A 17,061-nucleotide genomic window follows, 5' to 3' on the forward strand; every position below is an offset into this window, starting at 1 on the left:
TTTGATGTCTAAATACTGGTCTGCACATTTCAAGAGTGGCATTGGCTGTGGTTTCATGACGCACCATTAATTATTCCTCAAAAACAAACACAGCACAACGGTCTCCTTCTATTCCAGTCAATGTCATTCTGGGCGCACTGATGTCCGTGAATTCCACATGATTGCAAATAGCTGTGGATTTTATTATGCAACCGGGCCGCATAGTCCATGATTAGCACAGTCTGTGAACAAAAATAAAGCCAATTTACTAATGTCATACCAACGTTCAAGTTCAATCTGTTCCCCTACACATGTGCTGCAATGATTTCTTAATGTTCTTCAGACTGTTCAACTTTTCCTACCTTTTTCCATCCCCCATGGACAGTATAACGGGTCCACGGACAATGGATCCAGTGGGACCCAACCATGTATTCTGTTCATTTTTATTGAATGTCTTCACCAGCAAGGCCAAAACATGTATGGGGATGCTTTTGTTCTCATGCAGAACAGATTTGACCTAGCAGTTCGTGCTGGACTACTCCTTTGGGTGTCGGACCAAGCCTGATTTGCATATGGTCTTTTCCCTTTCCATAACACAACGATGGTCTAGAGGGTTGCCCAGAGCAATCGCCAGAGGTTTAAGACTAATTTTAAACCTTGCCGCCATCACCTCTTTGTTTTGTTTTGTCACCCCGGGTTGGACAGGTATGATCAGACATGGGTCCCGTGCCTGCTGGACCTAGAGACCGAAGATACTCCTCACTGATGATGCCAAATGAGGCCGAAACATGTCTTGGGATGCCTGTGGTCTTGTGCAGAAGGGATGTGACCTTGTATTTTGGGCAGGACTGCCACTTTTGGGGGTGGGACCAAGATTGTTTTGCATATGGTCGTTCACCTTTCTGTAATTTCCTGGCAAGTGATGAACAATGGTCTGAGGGTTGCACAGGATTAATTCTAAACCTTCCGGTCATCGCCTCATTGTTTTGCTTTCTCCATAAATAACTAACATGATTCCGAATGGCTGTGGATGTCATAATGCAACTGAACCCGTCTGGTGTGACCATGTAGTCCATGATCAGCACCATCTATTTGTGGCCACGAATAAAGCCAATTTACTAACTTCCTACCAGCTTTCAAGTTCAATCTGTTCCCCTACACAGGTGCTGCAATGATTTCTTAATGTTCTCTAGACTTCCTTAAACGTTTCCTGCCTTTTTCCATCCTCCATCATCCACAGACAGGATAACAGGTCCACGGACAGCACTTCCATAGGGACCCAACCATTTATTCTGTTCATTTTAATTGAATGTCTTCATCATTAAGATGCAATACCTCTATGGGTGACAATGCTGTAATGGAACTAACCCCTGGTCTCAGGTTCAATCACCACTTGGAAGACACGGAAGAGGCGATAATAAAGGGACAGGAGGATGCAACTGAGCCACGGGAGGAAGAGGAGGATGATGACATTGACAAAGTTCCTGAGACCTGTGGCTGTCATAATAACGCATGGCTATGGTGGTTCTTGACCACCTTTCAAAACATGCCAAAAAGTCAAGCTGGCTGAGTGTGTTGCACTGAGTGTGGAGTCACAGCAGATAAGGGCAGTACTCTTTTGGCATGACATCCAAGTGCTGTCACACCAGAACATTGTATGCAGCCACCTTATGAACGGGTATTCCTTTCAAGAGATGTCCACTAACTTCTATCATCGTCATTGTTCATCTCTGTCCACACTCTGTCCTCATGTCTGTCCACACTAGAAACATCTGAGTTGGGAGGAGGATTCCTCCTGCCACTTCACAATGTGTACAGAAGGCAGTTGATCCATACCTACAAAGGACAACTGTCATCTGTACATACTGTGAAGCACACGGAAAAGGATTGCCCTGCCATAACTTTACAATCAAAAGTGCCCCAGTTTCCACCTCCTTGTCCTTATCTTTTCTCTGTGTGGTTGTGGTGGTGTCTGCAAAAAAATTCCAAAAAATAAAACTGTTTTCGCTTACAACCACTTTTTGTGCACAGAATGTAGAATACTGAATTCAGTCTACCTCTCTGTGTTCCCCTCTAAGGGATGCCATGGACACGTAGAGATATCCGCAGACAAGTAGATAAAGCAACTTGGGAATGAAATTACTACCAACATACTCCAAAACCTTTTTTTGTACTCTAAATAATGGTGGCTATTAAAAGAGGTTTTTGGACACCATGAGTACGTTTTCTCACAAAAACGGATCCATTGTTCTCTGAATATTACTAAAAAAACAACTCATTTCGATGAGTTTTTTTCCCAAAAATGTTCCACTGCATCATGTCGTATGTTGGCATTTTCAAAAGATGGCTTATCAAAATCTCAAAGGAATGCACAGACAGCTCTATTTAGATTACTCCTGGCTTTTTCAATTCATGGACTAAACTCTTTAGATATTTTCCACACTTGTCATTTCATAATTCGAGAAAAGATACATGTAGTTCATGGTAAAAGAGCCATCAAAGTTCCTGATTTTTTTTTCTTTTATGGCAAACTGCAAATATATTCAAGTAACATATCCTAAACTATCTCCACAATTAATAATAATCATCTGTGGGTGTTTGCAATTCACCATCCGCTGACACATTGTTAACACTTGTTTCCACATCATAGCACACACTCCATAACACATCACCTCGATATTTTCAAAACCATGTCCATGTAATGTACCAAACTGCTTTGCATACATATCCAACCAATAAACCAATGATTGTTCGATGACCCAAAAAGCCCTCTTGTTGAGCTCCATGTTTTGAGAAGTGCACAAAAAGAAATTAAACACTTGCTTTCTTTTCCTATCCAGTTTAACTCCCCCTTCACACATAGAACGCCTGATCAGTTTAGCGTCCACAAAAAGCTGTGAGTGTATACAAGTGCAGCAATCTTTTTTTCCCTCCAGGGTGTAAAAAAGGCTTGGCAGAGTGCTTCACACCCAATATACAAGAGCAGAGGTTTGTAATTGTTGTTCTCATGCTCTAAGCTGTATTCTGTATCTGGTGTGTGAGACATGTGAGGAATGGGAGTGAATGTAGAATGCTATACAATGTCCTACAGTTGTTGTTCTTCCAGAATCATTTGGAGAATAAAACCTGGTGGTAGGCACTGGCAGGCCCTTCTCTCATATGCATTGCACTTCACATGTAACTAAATAAAGCCACTTACCTGAGGCTCCTGTGGTTATGCATAAACAGTTTAGTGACAAACCCTAGTGTGCTGTGGTGGTGGGAACATCCATCTCGGCCCCCACCACCCTCAGAAGAAGTTCCACCACCCCTGGTAGGCCTCAATAGAGAAAGTGCTCCCTATAGCACCTCCGTCCTTAGTGAATGTGTGCTGATTTACATAAGATCATAGGGGTCAGATCAGGGAGTAATGTGCTGAGAAGAATACTGAAGCATGGCATAGGAAAATAGTGTCACATGTAGAACATAGAAGATGCAAGTAGTCCAGTAATGACAGATGCCCCATTTCAGGTGCTGGAGAGCGCTCGGTGAAAGAGTGACAGTGCTGCACATTATGGACATGTCGTCTACAGAGGTCACGGTCAGTGAGAATGGCTTTGATGTTACCCATATGAGTGCCATGGAAACTAGCACGGGAAGTCTGCTCATCTGTCTGAAGATGACATTCGGCACACAGAGCCATTGGTGTTTTTCCCATAAAGCATGCAGACTAAAGGACCGTACTGTGCCACAGGTGAGCATACCATGCATTCTTTTGGCTCTGGTCTCAAGCATTGCTTTGGGACACAGGAGTTGCGTCAGCTCTGCTGGTGAAAATTGCTCACCGGACGTGCTTCCTCTCAGATGTGTTTCCCTTAGGGAGGACGTGATGGCATTTGGGCATCCAATGCCAGTGGACAAACTGGTGATAATGTAGTAAATATGTCATTCTGGAATCGATGCTACAACTGTAAAATGTCAATTGAATGCAATTGCATGTAGTATGGGGTAAGGGTTATACATAATGCAGGCAGTGCCTTAATGCTTATTTTGCCCCAGATGGACTTTTGGATTTCAGTTGAGCCGCGTGAATAGACACTTTACTAATTGATATTAGTGTTCCAATGTCTGCCTATTATAAGGAACTAACACAAAGTACCTGACCATGCCTTTTGTGCGTACTTTATTGAATTGAATTGAACTGATATTCTATTTCTATCGCGCTCGTACACAAGTGTTTCGGAGCACGACAAGGCAAGGGAGGGGAGAACAAAACAACAGTCTTACTAGGCCCAGAGATATTGAGAACGCACAAGTGCATGGGAGAGGGAGAGGGAAAAAGTGCATGGAAGTGGGGAGAAGTGGAAAGTGCGGAGCAGAGGATAAACAGATACATAATAAATAAATAAATAATAAGGCAACAAACAGTGGTAGTGCAGCCAGAAAGTGGCAAGTGCTGAGCTTAAGAGAGCAGACAGGGTAGGTCTGATGAGTGCAGGAAGACAAAGGGGGGATTGTATGGGTACAAATACAGACCCCATAGCAAGGGTTGGCCCGGAGGCAGTGTGGGAGAGTGGCAGGATGAGCAGGTACCTGGGCCCAGAGGACAGAGAGTGGCCAGGTGCACAGTGCCGAGAGAGAACTAATCAGCAGGGGAGAGGGAGTGCTTTAGGCTCATTCTCTATTCTACCCTTTTTGCCCTTACTCACTTGGAGACTTAATTTTAAAAGCCTAAACGTCCCAGATTTTAGAAGTGTAGGCATTCACCCAAAAGAGTGAGACATGACCCGAGGAGGAGCAAACAGTGGTTGAGGAGAAGGAGACTGCTGTTGAGGAGCGCAAGATGATGGTTGGTGATGGGGAGATGTTGGAGGAGGATGATTTGGCTACTAATCCAGGCAAGATTGTGAATGCTCCAGAGTCACTCGAGGAACACCATATCAAGTGAATGAGTACCTAGACATTAAAGTTGTTGGGGAGGAGGTGGTACTCAAAGAGCAAAAGAACAGTAGAAAGAGGTAGCCACAGAGATGCAAGGGTACAAAAGACAGATGGGAGAAGAGGGGATAATGGTTCTGTGGATGACTGTAGAGCACCAGGCATATACGCCACACATGGTTCTACTGCATATAACTCAGGTGGAGATACCTTGGGCAAGCAATGTATTGCCCACCAGGGTTGGGTCAAGTTTTTCTTAAGAGGGTTGCTGAATAGAAGAACCTACATCCATGATATTACCAACATTCTGGTCATGGGTGTGTGGCAACTACAGCTTGCTGGAAGGTCTGAGTGTCTGGGTGAGACCGACAGCGTTATATGCAACATCTGCCAGAGTTCATCGAGGTAACTCAAGTAGGCACTTCCTTGATGGTCATGCACTGAAAGATGTAGTACGAAGATGTGTATGAGGAATACACATCACTGCCAAAAACCTAGCTAGATGCAACACGCCATTCTGGTGATAATGGTAGCCACAAAGCAGTGTCGGTTGATACTCCAGCTCCTCACGGGTTAAACAAGCAAGCAAGAGTCATCCCTTTCTAGCCCTGGGCCAACCCAGCTGTTTTCCTCTGTGTCAGGTCCAGCAGAGCCTGTCCCATTAGAACTCTTGACTAGCATGACAACATTACCACCAGTAGCATCACAACCACTTGTTAGTGTTCGTAGCTTAAACGTTGTGTTGCCATTTTGGCATCACACGTGAGGCAGCATGATGAGTAGTGCAGGCCCATACTCCCTGCTATGCCTGTCATCTGTCAGTCAGGGTAGCTGGACCACGAGGCAATGGTGGATGCCATGGAGAAGCAAAAGCACCAGCACCTCTCTACCCTCTGATAGGTGAGTGACAATGAAGGTTGAAAAGGGAAATACATGCAAAACTGGCATAGTGCCACAAAAAGACATGTGTGGCCTGCTGGTAGATATATTCAAACGCATTGATGAAGAGCCTCCAGATTGTGAGTGGGCTAATAGGACTCAACAGGTGGGTGCACTTGTTGATAAAGCAAAATACATTGAGGCAGAACCTCCAGTTTGTATGCATTGTGCTAGGAGACAAAGAGTGACTCACCGGGTTGGTTGAGATTTAGAAATTGAGGGTAATGGAAAAAAGAAACATTTGCTTTTGAAATGCACACAACTGCTACAGTCAAAATAAATAACAGCATGAGAGATCTGTTGAGTAGTTTTCCACGGAAGACCTCTGTTTCCTCTTTGATGATAAGATGCTTGTTCATTTTTAACAATGTAAGCTCTATCAATTGTGTTTTATTGCGGGGTCTCCTTGTGGTATGAGATAATAGAACCAGACGCATTAAAACCTGTTCATGCTGCACACTAGACAAGGGCAGCATACTCTTTACAGAGCTAATTGAACAGCTATAGATGGAACCAATGAATGCTTGCCACGTAAAAATTGCAGTGGACCACCATCACTATCCAGTTAGCATAAATCAAGAACAAAGGTATCACCCATCTATTCCAAAGTGGGCTTGCTGAATTATCTTGAAGACCCAGATTCATACGGCAATCCAGACTCGACGTCTATCCCCCGTCTCCTAGGTTTTAGCACTCTTTGCAAACGTGTTGTGGTGTTTCCTGAACTGGGGTCACAAGTAGTGGAGACTGTTATCTCTTACCTTGTCTGACTACTTACAGAGATGTCACAGAACCTGGGCCCTGATCTTGGCCCAATCGTCCCTTGGAGACTCCCCTCCAGCTGAATGTGACAACAGCCCTAGATGTGCTGTACTAGGGGGAAGGATTGTTTAGTTTTGCAAGGATGGGTCCCAATAGGTGTTCTGTTTTCTGTGGTTTTGTGTGTGTGCCTTCATTACCTGGTGTTCCCGTTGGGTTATAACATAAAGCAATAAGGACTTGATATCTTTGATGTCTGTTACACCCTTGTCCTCTCCTCTGATCTTGTATGGATCTGAGTTGGAATTAATTGTAGATCAAAAGATTTTCCTTCTTTCCTATTGAGATAAGAACCAGCAAGGTGCTCCTCCCTTGCCTGTTGAGGTACAGGAAGATAACGTCCCTCCATTTACGTCCCTCCATTGACTGCTATTGATTATGGCAATGGCAATGTTCAAAATACTCAATGTTCTTGAACTCTAGGAGACAGCTGCTCCTTGAGGCTGTCTTTATCCAACATCAGTCTTCCTATTAACCTTCTTGCCTTCAGAGTTTCACTGGCTAATGATGTATATTTAAATGTAACGTGTACACCTTCATTTCTTGTCTTTTCTTGTCTGATTGAGTCGAGCAGGCCGACCAGTACAGGATTTCCAGTATCTATAGAACCTCTGGGCCACACTTAGAATTCTGTCTTTGGGGGGTACTGGCTTATGAGGTGGGTCACCAAATGATGGAGGGCTTGAGCAAAAATGAGTGTGCACACGGTTTCACATATCCTCAAGGCTGCTACATCATTAGAGCCGTTACAAGCTGCAATACAGCGAAATATGTAAACAGCAGGGAAGGAGCCCATGTGTCAAAAACTCCCCTCCTTTCTCCCAGAGATGAACTCTCCTGTGGGACCTGCAGTAAAACCCGTCTATACATAAGGTGTCATGCTGGTCAAATGGCATTTTGTGGCTGCTGTTTTGAGCTTTGCTGAAGAGAGGTCAGAGGGAAGGTGATAGCGACTGGTGATGCCATGAGATCTGTACCATGAGATCTATTCTATATGTCCCGTATTAGGTAAACATTCGTACCTTACCCTCACAGTGGTCCAGTGCCTGGTCCACTGTTTCCATGACATGGTCATAGAGGTGTCCATCAGGGATCAATGAGGCTGAGTCATCTATAGCATTTTGATTTTAGACAGGAGAAGGGCAGGATATTCACAAAGGTTGTCATTGTTTTTATAAATATGTTGTGGCACGTGCAAAAGCCTCATCAACAGTTGACTGGCACATTGAGGGGAAAGTAAGTTGTCTACTTTGCAGGAAAGTAAGTACCTGCAAAATACTGTGGAAATAAGTCACGAGACAGCAGGCCAATACCGCCCCAGGTAATGCCCCCGAGGCCGTAGTTACAAAGCCTCGGAGGCATTACTGTGGGCGGTATTGGCCTGCCGTCGAGGGGCTTATGGCCATTAGTACCCTGGTTCGTTGGACCAGGGTACTAATAGCATTTTTTTTCTGCCGTGTTTCGGAACAGAAATAAAAGTCAAATAAAATGGTCACCGGGAAAGGGAAAACATAGTGCATTTTCCCGTTCCATGGCAGCCATGTGTTCCCAGCTTGTTTGTTTGCGAGAAAAGAAGAAAAAAGAAGGTAAGTGGGGTTGAGAGGTATAAATTGGAGTGGAAGAGGGTGGAGGCAAAAAAAAAAATGTACCCGAGTCCCCAGTGGGGGACGAAGGCAGCCTCCAGCCTTACGCAGGCACGTAGGTGCGTCTATGGGATTACACCGTGATATGGCTCGGAACCGAGCCAATCACGTTACGTGTATCCCGTGGACACACCCACGCCGGCTACTAATGCAAAATAACCTCTGATTGCACAGTCTACGCCTTAAAGAAATAGCCACACAACAAAGCGCCATAATAAAAGAGGGCCAGACACAGAGAAAGTAAGCAATGGTGGTTAGTGTGATAGACAGAGAGAGCTTTGAAAATCTTGTCTGCACTTGCTTTTCTCAAACTGATGGACGTTACGTGTAAATTCTGTCGCGTTGTTTGCTACCTTCTGGTGATTGTGATTTGTATGCTGAAGGTGTAGCTGCTCCAAGCCTTCGGAGGTAAAATCAATGTATAAATGACTTTTAGATTTGATAACTGTCCGAATGCTCGCTGCTTGCTTGAAGATAATTGTGCTAGCATGCTTTTCTGAAATGTATTGCCTTGGTAAAAATAGGTATCATTCAATAACTCATCTTTCAACAGGAACTGTAAATGCACTCGATGAGCTTTAACAATGGTCCTCTTTCTTCTTGCAATGACCTCAAATTGCTTCCACTGGCAACTTTTCTTTTCTTCCTTGTTTGGTTTTTTTATTCTTCGTGCCTTGGTTATCATTCTTTGTGTGCCTCATATATCACTGCAGATAATATTTTACACTGTTGTTTATGACAGACTATGAAAGATGAATGCTTAAAAGGCTCGCATGAATCTTCGGATGTCTATTTATAAGTTTTATGGCAAGCAAAGTTAAGCAAAAAAAGGCACAGATTCCGCACGATGCCCTTTGAAAATGGTCTCAATGTGAGGAATCCCAGGTCAGTTTGAATGAGGACGAAGAGACGGATGCACTGAGCAGTTATGGTTGCAAACGTGATGTTTGGGTCATGCAGAAAAGCATAGCAGATTTGCTGTACTACATCCCCGGATGCACTTTCGCAATTCACAGTGGGGTGTTGCCTTCCTATGGACCTTTCTGAAACAAACAAAACCCACTGTACCAATAATCTTGCACATCTCAGTATAAAAACAGTTTTAATCATCAATCTTTCTTTTAATCAAAAACACACAATATCAACACATTCTATAAAAAAGTTATTCTGGTCTTGTAGCATTAATCATAACATATAACATACATCAAATACATACATACAATAGCACCATCAATTGCTGCAAATTCTTAGACTTCTCGAAAACAATGGTATACATAAACAATAATTTTGCCCTATTTTAACAAAAAACATGAACATAAACAACATCCATTTATTTTTGCTTCCCCCACTTCTTTATCATGTTCTCACCTAAAGTGTGAGGGTGCTTCATAGTACTCCTAAACATTGAATATTTAACTTTGTATAATAAACCCACAAAAAAGCCAACATATTTCATTCCTTCTACACTTGAATTAATCAGGGAACTTCATCAGGGGTAACCAACAGTTTACAACTTTGAGTGAGGAGATCTAGACCCTTTCGTCAGACCTTAACTGCAGTGTCACTTTCTGAAACAACACTCTTTATTGCACTCTAATCAGCAAGTTTCTTCAATTCTTGTACATCTTTGGGAGTTGCATGATGTATCTATATTAAATTCCTCTCCTCAACTTTGTGAAGGATATTAGAATAAGGTAAATGCACAGTTTTGAGAGAGTACCCTGCTGCTGTACCAGTGTCAGTAAGAGAACAAGAAATACAGGTTTAGAGAAACAATGGGCAGTCCAGCACCCTAGTTTTCACCCTAAGTTACTAGGGTAATCCAGACATGGAACCCTTGCTCACTGTTCTTAGATAGGCACAGCTCCACCTCGCTGATGAGGCTCAACCAGGCTGAAACAAGTGTCTGGGGTTGCTGTTGGTACTCTTGTTCAGAAGAGAATTGCCAGGCATTTCGGTGCTGGACAGCCCTTGGGCAGGATATATCTACTGTGAAAGGATGGTGAGCTAAAGACTCTGGTCGAGTCTCTAACCCAGGATATAGGCCGGTAGTAGAGAAACTCCTATATCTCCCCTTGTTTTTGATAATTAGTACATACCTTCGTATTAAGATAGGGTTTTTTTAGGAGCAATGTGATCCATGCTTGTTTAAATATTTCTGTGGTGGATTGGACTCATTAACAGTCTGCATTAAAATGGGGCATAGACTATCCATGCATTTATTTTTATAATGTGAGATGCATGGATGTCTCCTGGATAATTAGTTGTTTTGAGTGCCAAGATGATATCCCCAGTTTCTTGAGCTGTAAACTAGACTCAATCTGTGTTTGTCAAGGTTTTGTAGGTTTGGTGTAACTGTAACTTTTTTTTTTACAATGATTTTTCAACCCATCTAGACATTTTAATATGTCCTTATTAGAGTTTGAGGAAGTAGTAATTTTTTTAGCATAGTATGTTCTTTTTTTTATTAATAGTTGTTTTAGCTGATTATTAACTTTACAACACATTAAAAGAAGTATGACAAAATAAGTTAACATTTTGTTTTTGTTATAAAAGTTTTACACAAACCTAGCAAGTACGAATGGACTCGCGTCCGTTACTTGTATGAAAATGGGATGGCATAAAAATACAGTGTTTCAAACATCCTATATTACATCACACCGTGAACAATGCTTCCAAAAATCTTTTTATAGTTACATACACAGATGTTTGGTTTGTTGAAAAAAATATGTTCCATCTCTCTTCTTCATCAAGAGTTTCATATTGCTGACAATATTTATACAAGAATGATTCTCGATCTCTCGCCACCACTGGGTACTCTATAAACAGTTCAGTTGTCGTAAGGTTTCTTTCACTTCTATATTTCCACAAAATCGACAGAAGTTTAGAGATATGGCAATTCATTTTCGCTTAGCCATTAACGACTATGTTGTCCATAAATTTAATCAGAATCGTAACATGGCTGTGCGAAGTGACACAGATGGAGATCGAATTAAATAAGGTTGACAATTGCCAAACTTTTTAGCTGCAAATGGGTTGTCTCTAAAATCTCTGTATGCATCGCATAGCTCTCTAGTTCGAATCCAGTCATGCATAGATATATTTTTTGTTTTGGCTCTTTCAGGATTTTCCAATACTGTCTGCAATGATACATTTGCAGCAGCCATTGCATCGTACACATTTTTGCACCAATTGACCGGAAAACTATGTACTGATTTCAAGATATATGATGCAAGAGAAAACAGCAAGGTGTTGGGATTGTCAGCAAGAACACGTTTTCTCAGCAGAGCACTCTGCCGCCACTGGAGTCTAACACACAATGACAATAAAACTATTTCATGCCGTATACATACAACTGGCGTACACTGCAGTTAATTAAGAATTTTCCTCCAATATCTCCCTTCCAATTTTTGCAGAGTCATTTGGTTGACATTGGCCCATGTATCTAGGCCGTACAGAGGGACTGGTACAGTCTTCTGATTATAATAGTTTATTGGAGCATACCACAATTTGGGTCACGTAGTAAAAGAACGCACAGTGGTTAAAGAGATAGGTTTTCTTTAATTGGTTAAAGTGTGAGGGGGGAGTGCCGTAGTTATGCAGACTTTTTTGTGCTAAATCAAAATATGTATTAAGAAGAGATATCTGCAAACACAAAAAGGAGCCATCTTCATTTTCCTTATGAACTAAGAGTGCATGTGGGCAGACCCCTGGGGAATGGTAGAGAGTTTTCCAAAGAACTAGAATTAAACATATAGCCTCATGAGCTGTGCCTTCCATCCTCTCAGCATAACCAGGCATGATTTGTGGTCCATGTTTGCCTGTGGAGCGAATACAGGTGTTGCCTTCACTCTGCATGCAAAACCAAAAGGTGATGTTTGGAAGGTTGAGAATTAATCTTAACCATGGGCACTGCTCCGGGCAATCCAACAGACCATTGTGTTTCAGCCTGCTAAGCCACTACAGATGGGGAAAGACCATATGCAAATCAGGCTTCGTCTGAACCCAAAAGAGGCAGTGTTTGTTTCGTGTCAGCAGGAGCTTTTGGAACAGTCTATTTACATATTCTGTTAGCAAGCAGAAGGAGCACTAACATAAAACCACCATACCGACATGGAGTGCAGTGGTGTGTGTGGAGCAGTGTGTGTTTGGTGTTTGGTGGTTGGTGCGTGGGACATGGAGCCTAGTTACTGCCCATTCACCCTTCCTACAGTGAGCAAACAACATCTGTAATGTATAACGTGTAATCTTTGAATTGCCAATTACCTGCTGCCCGAATGACTTTCGTTGCAAGGACATTTGGGAGTTTGGGTCGGAGAAGCTGACTCGTAGCCCTTTTTGGTTCTCTGTTCTCATTTTAATTGAGGCACTGTTTTCTGAATTATTTACTCCAAAAATCGCTGGGAGTGTGGGTCTTGGAATCTGACTCATAGGCCTTCCTTTCACATCGTTGCACGTTAAACGTTATTACGAATATCGCTTTTTCCGACTATTATTGGACTATTTTGTCAGGCAAAGAAAATGGGTAGTCTGTGGCTGCTGGAGCCTGGGCCATGATTTCTGTGCAGAGGGTGTGGAGTGCGGATTTCAGCTGTTTATGGCAGCTGCTCTCTGAAGCAAGTGTAGGGGCAGTTGATCCCCCCCTCACTCTCCATGATCTCTTCCAATGATTTTAAATCTGTAAATTTAGAATCTGAGGCTCTTTTGTCGTCTCCTAAATCTTCCAAACAGATGGAAAGGAATCCTGTGACACTGATAATTGAATCTTTGGAAAGGAGCCTGTCTCTGCTCGCTACAGTGGCATCAGTTTCCTCGTGAGGATTTGAGTGTGGTTGCTGCGCCTGTGCTACCAGCACCACATGTGTTCACCTCTAGGGTACGTGTTGGGGTTGCAATAAATCGGAAGGATACTACAGCATTTCCTTAGTGATCTCCTTTTCCATCTTTGGAGAACTCAGTAATTTTGGGTGAATCATTCCTAAGACTATTTAGGGACATGGAAGTCTTTTAAGTCAATAATGTTTGTCCAACTCCTTCAAAGGATCTGGTGGGGGGTATACCAACTACAGCCTTCACATGTGATCAAGGAAGGGCCTGTGAAGCCGTAAAATTACACAACCATCATGACTTCGATTTTTTTACTCCCAAATATATTCAACTAAGAAGACAATCAGAGGTGTTATGAAAGGTGGACTCTTTGGGCCCTGCGTCTATTTCCGCCCTTCATTTGGTTTTAGAGTCTCTTTTGAGACTCTATGGGCCTCATTACGACCCTGGCGGTAAGTTACCGCCAGGGCCGTGACTTTACCGCCATGGTGCTAACTACGTTAACGCCATGGCGGTAAGGGGATTTACCGCCCCATTCCGACCTTGGCGGGGCGGTAAATCCCCAATCCCCATTTACCCTTCCCCATTCCCATTTTTGCCCCATAGGGCATAATGGGAGTGGGGAAGGCGTTAATTACGCCACCGTAAATTACGGTGGCGTAATTAACACCAAGTTCCCTTACCGCCATGGTTTTTTACACCCGCTAAAAGCAGGTGTAAAAACCGCCATGGCGGAAAGGGAACTCGTAATTGGCGGTAAGGGGTCGGCGCAGCTAACGCTGGCGCTAACCCCTTACCGCCAGGGTCGTAATGAGGCCCAATGACAATATAAAGGACATTGGGGGTCATTACGAGTTTGGAGGTAGCCGCTTCCAAACCCGAGTCCGATCTCACTGAATGGGAACTTACCGGGTCATTCCAACCTTGGAGGACCCGGTAAGTCCTCATTCAGTAAACCATTCCCCATTCCCATTTGCGCCCCCATAGGGCTCAATGGGAATGGGGAAGGAGCAAATAACGGGCCCGCTGGGACCCGCTAAGGCACCTCGGAATATGGCGGTAGGGGCTTAGCGGCACCGCCATCCTTAACAGTGCCGTTAAGCACCTACCGCCATACTCATAATGATATGATATGATATGATATTTTATTTGTATAACAAGTGTTTCAGAGCGCGACAAGGCAAGGGAGGGGATCAGGGGAGAAACAAAACAACAACCTTACTAGGCCCAGAGACATTGAGAATGTGCAAGTGCAGGGGAAAGGGGAAAAGTGCATGGAAGGGGGAGAGTGGAAAGTGCAGAGCAGCGAAGAACAGATAAATAGTCATAAATACAAATACATAGATAATGGAACAATAAACAGGGATAGTGCAGTCAGCAAGTGGCAAGTGCTGTGTTTACGGCAGCAGAGCTGGGTAAGTCTGATAAGTGCATAAAAAAGAAAATGGGAGGGGTGGGAGACTGTATGGGTACAGATATGGTCCCCAGTGCGAGGGGTGGCTGGGAGGCAGGGCAGAAGGGTGGCAGGGTGAGCAGATACCTGGGCCCGGGGGACAGAGGGTGGGCAGGTGCACAGTGCCAAGAGAGAGCAGATCAGCAGGTTATAGAGGGGGAGCAAAGGCAGATGCAAAGAGGAAGGACTTGAGGTGCTTCCGCAACCGGAAATGATTCTCCTCAGGTTTTAGACTGGCAGGGAGGCTGTTCCAGAGGGAGGCCCAGACGAAAACAGGGATCTCCCCCAGCTCGTTTCTTTGAAAAACGATTGACCCTGACGTAGTTAGAGGTAGAGGATAGAAGGGCTCGAGAAGGGAGATATTTTCGGAGGAATAGCTGAAGGTATTTTGACCCCCATTATCTCTACCAACACTGACAAACTTTCCCCGGTGCAGAAAAACATACTTTATGTACATCGGGGACCATGGGGCAGTTGTTCTTCGTTGGTAATGGCGCAAATGCACTGCTTCATTCTAACAATGTTACATTTGGGAAAAGGGATTGTTTGATGTCTAAACAGTTAGTCATTAGTCAAACTCCCAATAGTCCTAGAGAATGTGTCTCTGGATTGAGTGTTTCACCGGTACTATTTAATTCACCTGATCCCCTCATGATTAGTGGTGATATGATTGAGAATGTGGAGGTTCAGATTGCTTCTTCTATGATCAATAAACCTTGTAAAAAGAAGAACCCCAGGAAAAGAAATCTAAAAACCTTCCACACCTAAACTAAATCGCTGTAATTAACATTGTTATGCCAGCTTCCCATGTCTGATGACATAATAGATCTTATCACGCAGGTCTCCTCAGACTAGGGTATAAATTGTGTGAATCTATTACCTAGAGGTGTACAGGAGGGGTCTACTTGTGTACTGGTATCATGTACCGGTATTTCCTATTAACTTCTCTAGTATGAATGTTGACCACATTACTATTCCAACTCCTACAACTATAGACTTGGTTACTGACCCATGTATTGTTCTCAACTTGACTGAAGTGAGGACTTGGAACAGTGAAACTGCTTTACTCTATTTAGTTTCCTTGCCCTCTACTTCAAGGTCAGCACTGAGACATATGAAGGGTCAACAGACTAAAATAACTTTTTTTTGTGATCCTCTAATAAATCTATATCGGTGAGTATTCAAACTAACTTAATTTCCAACCATGAGGGCAATATAGAAGTAGGTGTCGATAGTAACATCATAATGGTACCAGTTATGGAAGTTCAAACATTTTCGACTTCCGAAACCTACAACTGCCTCTGAAGTAGCCCCTAAATCTAAGTGGGATTTCCACTCGATTGGCGACCCTCATGATAGAAACAAATGTATTCTTCTTAGTTAGTGGGATGGGTATGCCCCACTCAAATTAATGGTCTGAGGCATTTGAATAGAACCACATTATTGGATATTGTCAAAAAGATTCCTTTATTGAGATTGTTACAGTCAGAGGATATCAATCTTATGTCACTCCCACTAGTACCCAGTAATCGCATGGTTTCTCATTTCCATTCAGAAATAATTTCCAACATGGTATGGAAGCAGAGCCTTAACCTACATTCCTTGGGTTTTGAACTACACAAAGTGAAATCACCTGAGGAAGCTAAGTCTGTTGTATCTACTCTAAGGCAAGGAGCTGAGTGTGGTGCCTGAACCTTTAGTTTCTAACTTGATAGACAGCAATTCCTCTCTCACTGTGGCAGTTTATATTTTGAATATGTTTTAAGAGGGACAGGACTGGTCCATTTACATTTAAATCCTTCACCATTTTAAGGCAGGGTCTGACTCAATCCCAACCTTACATCAATTAAGGTACTTTCATGCAATGTATGTGGGTTTGCAAATGTGAACAAAATGCTCTACAACTTGGACTTTACGAGAATGGCTAACATGTTTATGTTTCAGGAAACAATAGCAATGTCTCATTTTAGGCCCTGATTCATAGAACGTTTTGCTATGGGATTGTGCCATTATTAAACACTTCCATGAATCACGCCCATAATCTAAAGGGATATCTAACCTATACCATGCCTGCAACTGCAGCCGACATCAGTCGACCGAGTGGTGGTTTGGTTATAGCCATAGTTGGTACATTGGATCTCGAATCTGAATTGATACATATTTCTGAGGGAGTTAAGGCCATATCTATTACTGCAACCACGGCAAATTTCCAAACTTATCTTGATAAACATATATTGGAATCCAGGTAGGCAATCTATGGCTGATTTGTTTGAGGCTTGGTTACTGGAGGGACACAATCACGCCATAATTATTGGAGGTGATTTTAACTCTAATTGTGTGAAGGGGTCGAAGTTGAATGTATCTACTGTTATTCCTCATGTATCTCAGATTAGCTTAGCATGGGTGCAACATTGGATGCCATTTTGGTTGACTGGGAATTAGCACAACTGGAAGCATTGTCTTATTCTGCTTCCCCCATAATTA

Source organism: Ambystoma mexicanum, chromosome 5q (assembly GCF_040938575.1).
Source record: "Ambystoma mexicanum isolate Mex_15411 chromosome 5q, UKY_AmexF1_1, whole genome shotgun sequence".
Classification (NCBI taxonomy): domain Eukaryota; kingdom Metazoa; phylum Chordata; class Amphibia; order Caudata; family Ambystomatidae; genus Ambystoma; species Ambystoma mexicanum.